The following is a 7,775-nucleotide window of genomic DNA, read 5'->3' as shown; positions in this document are numbered from 1 at the left end:
AACGGAGTATGCTATAATAGAAATCAAAGGAGGAAACACATATTATGGCTTGTAATCAGTGTACTCCTTGCACGTGTTTTTTCCTGTTACGTCAATATATCTTCAGTTTGCATAGTGACTTAAACCGCAGTAGATCCGCATTGTCTATATGATTCTATCATTGAAGCCAAAACAATCCATCATATTGTCATCTGCATCATTAATCACAAATGTTTGTACATGCAACTCCCAGGTATAAAAGACGTTGAAATAGTCAACAGCACATAAAGATACGCAAGATTTCCGTTGGTAATCAAGTCATCTCTCATCATACTTGGACAATGTCTAAGCTACTATTATTGTTGCTCTTTGCGTCAACTGTGGCCGTTTTAATAGCTAGTACACAGGGTAAGTAATGAAAATAACATGCACACGTATGTATGTATATGTGTGTGTGTGTGTGTGTGTGTGTGTGTGTGTGTGTGTGTGTGTGTGTATGTGTGTGTGTGTGTTTACTCATTCAAATTCATCTGTATAAATTATTTGGTGCACATGTTATATAACTATAAAGATTGCTTCATTGACAGTATTAATGTTGTTGTTGTGGGGTTTAACGCCATTTTTCAGCACACGATAGGCTATACATGGCGGCCAGTATTAATGGTGGAGGAAGAACCCGGAAAACCCCGGAAAGAACCACCGACCCACGAGAAGCTACTGGCAAGCTTTCTCACATGCCCACATTGGCTGAATCCATGACTCGAACCGCCGCAGACAGAGGTGAGATGGCAGTGATCCGTAACGAAGAGCGCTTTAGACCACTCGGCCACTCGGGGCCCCGACAGTATTAATTAATTATGGCAGTGTGTAGTGGAATAAATCTGGTTTTAATACAATATATTTCGGTTAATTGAGCTTACAATTACCTGTAATCTGTGTATATCAAGTAATAATTATAATAACTTTTTTGTTGCGTTTTTTATTACGAATACTTGCATTTTATTATCACGTGATACTAATTCATGCTTTTCTCTAATTTCTGAGAAAGGCAAACAATCTTCTATGAAGCGATCTACTGTCTTGTATGTAATTTTAATTTACTTGACGTGGCCAGCAGAATCATTAACAAAAAACTAAGATTTGTAGAATTCCAACTTGAAGAGCGTGGAATGCCAAATTAATATTGCCATCATGGAGCGAATTCTACACGCGTTCTAGTACTTTGTCCTCTAAAAATTAGTCAACTGATTCTTGAATTAGAAACGCATATATCCATACGTTAATTAATATGCCAGCACAAAAGGTTTTAATTTCTTCATGTGACTTTCACGTTTGTAAATTCACATAGCATAATCAGTCCCTTTCGATTTGATGTCAGATAGCTTTGTATACGATACATTTAAAGATTAACACATCTCAAAATGTATTTTAGATTTCTTTAAAATGTTTTAATTAGAGAGGCATATTAATAGAAAGAAATATTTCCTAATGATCATAGCCCAGATAACTCTATTAAGTTTGACAGCAATAAAATTAGCGCAATTTACGAAATCATTGAATGTCTAAAACAACTATTTAAGATGGAGAACGCCTATTTTCAAATAAACGTTTTTATGCTAATTAGTAAGCACTTGATAATATTAATAGTATAGGATGACATTCAAAATGTTTCCTTCGATGGTATTTTGATTGCTGTATTGAAATTGACATAAACATGGCGGATGTAACAGCCCTTTTGTATATAACAACATCTGATATCACTTCTATGTATCATAGCACAGCACGCTTCATTCTTGGTAGATATATATACAGATTGATGAAATTTAAATATGGAACACTATCCGAAAGTGAAATTAGTAGAGGCATTCATCCCCCGTTACAGGCGTGATAGACGTTTCTTGGACCTTTCAAAGGAAATTCTCAGTATGGAACTGGACATTTTGAATATGTGGTGTATTTAATTCGACACAAAAAGTCTATAGTTTATTGAGCAACTGTTCATGAAAACATTTTGGTGGCGGGATATAATTTCTCGTTATATAACATAAGAATGCAAACTATTTTTTTCCAATAACTTGCAAATTTTCAAGGAGTTCATGTTATTAAAAAGTCAAGGTAATAATCAAGGTAATTCAAATAATACACATAAATTCCATCATCTATGCAATTTTAATAAGATGGCCGATTCAGAAATGTGCTAAAAATCAGGAACCAGATATTTCATAATTCAGCCCAGTTCCGTCCACTCATACATACATACATACATACACACATATATGTATGTGTATGTATGTATGTATATATATATATATATATATATATATATATATATATATATATATATATATATATATATATATATATATATATATATAAACTTTCACTGGCTTATTAGGCAGGTTAAAGACTGAGTTAAACTTAGAATTATAATATGTTGTAACCTATAGTACCGGTGTAGCTAAATTCAATCGTAATGTATATTACCTCTACTTCGGACTTGCTTTCTAGATATTATCACTTCAAGCTGGAATATTAATTGTGTCACTATTTGCTCAAAGGCACGTCCATCTAAATTTGCGTATGAAAATAGTTTCGAAGATCTCAAGTATGTACATAACTATACCCGGTTATTTTTAGTGATATTCCAATAAATGCAAGGTATTCCTTTGCGCAGAAATGTTCATAGTTTGGATGGGGTAATAACATTTGTGTGTGTAGCAATAAATGTTGATACGAAACTTCACACATTTAGATTTTCTCCAATACCGACACTTGATGGTTTGGCATATTTTACCCACAGAAATATTTATTGGCAGTGTTGTAAATATTTGAATGTTTGAACTCTAATTAACGTTTTAAGAACGCGTGAAAAGTATTGTATTGTCTTTCAAATTAATTCGTTATGCTTGCAAAGTGGTTATTTAACAACATATCTGAGATGATGTCAGGTAGCTTGTTGTCCTATACAACGATTGTGTCAGTCATAATGAGATGATGTCAGGTAGCTTGTTGTCCTATACAACGATTGTGTCAGTCATAATGACATGTATCGCAGATAATGTAATCGTAGACACCATAGTATTTATGAAAAGTAATTGATGCCAAAAATTGGAATTTAAAATGAAGTAAATTTAAGATCAAACAAGAAAAAATAAAATAAAAATAATGCTTACAATAATGTTTAAACGAAAAGACAAATATTCAACAAACAAAAAAAAAAAAATCACAAGTGTAACAGATTCAATCGACATGATGCATACAGTGGAATAAAGCAAACCAAACAAGCAGGACAAGCTAATGACGACTGCAGCAGGCTAAAGTAAAATAAAATAAAACATCATATGAACCAAGCAACATTAATAAGTCTAGTCCAGTTACAAACAACATAGACCCTAATCTGGAATCAATTAATCAAGGTTTATTATTTTGATTACTCATAACAAGCTGTATTGACCAATATCTTGCAGCGCATTGTGTGACGCAAGAACAGGGTTTGTGCTGCTTGTAACTTGATCCGACCGATAATCGAGTATCACTTGTACACGCTTATAAGTCCAGCCCAGTTACAAACAAGATATACCCTTATCTGCATTCGTCTATGTTGCACTTTATATTGATTGTCCCTAACAACTGCATTGACCAATATCTTTCAGTGCATTACGCAACGAAAGAAAATTGGTCGATGTAATTTTCGGCTTCATCCGACCTATACTTTGTACACATACTATCAGCCTATGTACTAACACAAATTCGCAATTTGGCTTCGCTCAGAAAAGATTTATGCAAAAATATTACTTTTGTTGTCCTGCATTTTTCATGCGTGCGAGACTTTGTGTGATTTAAATCGTGTTTTGTTTTCCTTTCCAAACCAAATGAAACAGAGTACAGCTGTATGTTGTTTGATATTTAATCTTGCGAATTTGTTTTGATTGGGATGAATGAGAAGAAGGGTAGATATGACTGTAAAAGGGGTTAAAGAGTATAGAATTAACAATTCTGTGATACATAGAAATAAATACTTTACTAAATCTATATCTATGTGTCTCTCTCACTCACTATGTCTCTAGCTATTGTAATAAGGAAGTGCTAAGTGAGGCCGATAGACTAATGAGGTTGACTCGGTTTTATTAATTGTAGCAACTTTTAATATATGTATTGTCTTCGTCTTAGGTCTCATCCCTCCTCCTCCTCCTCATCATCATCCTCCTCATCCCAAATGCATTTGCCGAAAACATTGCCTCAAATTTGAAGTCCAGTTGGGCAAGTGTTGCAAACCAAAGGATAAATGGTGTCATAAGGTGAAGTGTTGTCCCAGAAAACACCACGGCTAATCAATCGGTATGTCTGTTTACCGACATATACACTCGCTAACACGATGCACATATTTATGTTTGCAAGGTTCAGGTTCAACAATTTTTAAAATCATACTCTAATGAAAACGCGTATACATATATGTCAATATTTTTGCTTCTGTATTGTGCACCGTATTGTTCCTGATACAATATCAAACTGTAATTTCTAAGTCCTCGTTCAAATAAAGACCTTACAAATGATTTCTCATTTCCGATGAAAATGTTTCGTCCATATGAATATGATCGTTGCATTGTATCTAAATAGTTATTTAGTCAAATTAAACTTCGCCTTATATCTGTTAATAATTCACTGTATTGTAATATGTTTACGTAAGTAATATATAATCTTAAAGTGTGACATTTTGTAAGAAGAGTGTGTTTTAAAGCTCTTGAAAATATGACCGTTTCTTTGTTATGGAAATTCAACATGTATGTAAACTTAATCACACACATAAAATATACATAAAACAAGGGATAAACAGCGGATACAACTTTTTCTATTAGATCACCTGTCAAATAGATAGACTTGACTACAGCATACATTTTCATCATACGCTAAATTATATTTTTCTATCTTTCAGATTCTTCCATTGAAAGGAATAAACCAAAATATCATCAAACACCTGGGACTATCCATAATGCAAAAAGATTTAGTATGAGACACCACAGGACTAAATAAATTCAACTGAAACATTTGTTCCAAACTTATACCTTTTCCATTAATCGTAAATATTGATTTCGTCCGTATATTTCCTGTGGCATTTTAATAAATAGTTATTTAAAGTTTTACTTTAGCATTATTTTTATTTCAATGTTTTATTTGTAACGGGGATTTATTTTTTTAAGTTGTATAAATCAACGAGTTTTAAATGAAAGCTTTTCACACTTTTGATTGAAATGATAGTGGTCACATTTTAACCTTACTTACATTTTCCTTAGTCTTTCTTCCTTCTATTCCATTTTTGCCTCTTCTGTTTGAAGAACACATTTTCATTTTCCAAAATTATTTGCGGCTTTCATTTACAATAGATAAATGGAAAACTAACCATGAGTCCGTAGTAGATTGAATAGCTGGAAGACTGAGTCCTGCCTTGTAGTGAAATTTAGAATGGTAATAATTTTGTTGTTTTTTTCCCCCTCTTTTCGGCTATTAAGTAAATACATCGAGAAATTAAAATTGATATGCCAGCACTTTACACACTATTCTAACAATACTGCAATTGTCAGGCTTGTGGGTATGTTGTGGGAAATAAGGCATTACTAAAGCATTCATCTATATTGATGCTCTTAGCAATCACGGCATATATTATGATCCCTTTTCATTTTACACACCATACAATGTTGTACGAAAGTTATAGAGGAGATACAAATATTGCATGAATCTAGCATGAAAACATCTGTATCCATAGGTCATATCTATCTTTATCACAAGAGTCCACAGCAGACAGAAATCATTCACAGGATTGAAGACACTTTCTTAATCGCTGTAAATTAAAGTTCAAGTTGCAGATAGGACATCCTCCTTTTGTATGTTACATTTTGTATGGTCTTAAAATAAGTAATAGAAAAGTGTGAGAGGCAACACGCTTTTCAAAATTTCAACAAACAATTTATTTCCCTTGAATAAAAAGTGAAAAATACGAAAAGAACTAACGGTATTGCGAAATAAATCTCACATAATCTCAGAATTTTTAACGTTCTGAATAGACGTTAGTGACATTCCAAAATAAATCAAGCGCTGGATGGGTTGAAGTGTATGTGGTGGCCTGTGTCGTAGTGATGTGTCAACAGTCTTTTGTCGAAACACAGTAATACAATGAATGAATATATCCTTATTTGAATTTCACTATAATTCCCATGTAAAGTGTCTTCCCAAGAAAATAATTTTACATGATGAGCAAAAACAATGCAACTGATGTTGTTAAGATCTTACAGCACGAATTAATATTGTCGAAAAAACAAGAGAATATATTCCTCTACATGACCTCAGTTCACAATTAACTTTTTCTAAAAAGCTTTTTATCGAATATTTCTTTCAGGAAGGTTCCAAATATTTGCAAGATAGTATTTTAGTTATAATTAAATAGTCTATTATTAAAATTGTAAAAAGAACAATACACACAATGTCGTTGTCTCAGGCCATGATTTTATTCAAAATAATTAGCCAATGCTCATACAGGAAATATTAGTTATGTATTAGCTGTTTACATAATTAACAAAATACAATTATTCAGGCCTGGTAGAAAATTAACTTGATTTTGGACAAGGTCAAGTCTAAAATGCAATAATCCATAGCATATAATAAAATCTGAAACTCTATCAAACAATGCAGATTAAAATTAACAAGCATTGATAACATTTATAATGTCTCCATTATATAGTATTCTCTGGATATTTTGTTCCATATAACAGGCAAAGATCAGAGTTCAAGACATTTATATTCAAATGCTGGACGTACACATGCTCACACACAAACAGATTCTGAAATGAAGATAAACGAGTCAGCAACATGGGAAAAACAGGCGCTGAATTAGATGAATGTTTTACTGAACAGTCAACTTCTACCTCACGCAAAAGAAGAATTTCCGATACGTTTTTTTTATATCACCCAGGTTTATGACGAGCTGCAGACGGACTTTGTTTACAGGAAAATATATGACAAATACAACAGTGATTCCATTTTCATGCTGACTGTGATATCTTTGTATTTTCGAAACAAACTTCGACTTAGTAAGAAACAAGACTAAAAACGTGTGATGATAATTGTTTTTGTTGCTAGAGATCTATTGTGAAATCAAAAAGTTTAAGCTAACTATTTTGAAGAAAGAATATAGTTTTGTGGCATACAGTTTGATGATGCAAACGATTGTTTTATTTTCTACAGTGTTTGATTATTTTTTTATTTTGCTGGAAAAGGATAACGTTGAGTACATTTCATCTTTCTTAACCAGAAACTGATTATGGGGAAATTTTAAAAGAACAATACAGAGAAGAATATGGAGAAATTTTACCTAAAATCATACTTCTAATGGACTTTTAGATATATATATTAAACATATATATCGCGCCATCCACCTGATGCTAAAAGTAGAAAACAATAAGAGTATATAACAGGATAGGTTGTTACTTTGCACTTACCAATTTGGATAACCGCAAATTATATTAAAATAGGAGAAAGGGCTACCTTTCTAAATTTAATGACCAAGTAGTACTCTTACGCACGAGATATTAGGTAACTGAGTTCTTTGCAAAATGGAAGACTTGATGTGAGATGGCATATTTTAGGAATATTAGGTGATACAATTTTTTACAATCTGGAAGATTTAATGTGAGAGGGCGTGCTTTAGGATCAAGACTTGACTCATTATCACATATAAGATGACACAGGAATGGTTTAAATGATAAGCTAAATTAAAGATAGTGTTACACCATTTTAAAATATAA

General features: G+C 32.5%; 1 long non-coding RNA gene across 1 annotated transcript; it reads left to right on the top strand.

Moving 5' to 3' along the window:
* The first annotated feature begins 249 nt into the window (after positions 1-249).
* Positions 250-5,112, top strand: LOC149781713 (uncharacterized). Its single transcript, XR_016414769.1, has 3 exons — positions 250-387; positions 4,150-4,317; positions 4,913-5,112. It is a non-coding gene; the product is annotated as an uncharacterized LOC149781713 (long non-coding RNA).
* The last annotated feature ends 2,663 nt before the right edge of the window (positions 5,113-7,775 follow it).

Source organism: Sinohyriopsis cumingii, chromosome 15, assembly GCF_028554795.1.
Source record: "Sinohyriopsis cumingii isolate HCF-2022 chromosome 15, ASM2855479v2, whole genome shotgun sequence".
Taxonomy (NCBI): Eukaryota; Metazoa; Mollusca; class Bivalvia; order Unionida; family Unionidae; genus Sinohyriopsis; species Sinohyriopsis cumingii.
This window is presented reverse-complemented; position numbering and strand designations above follow the sequence as displayed.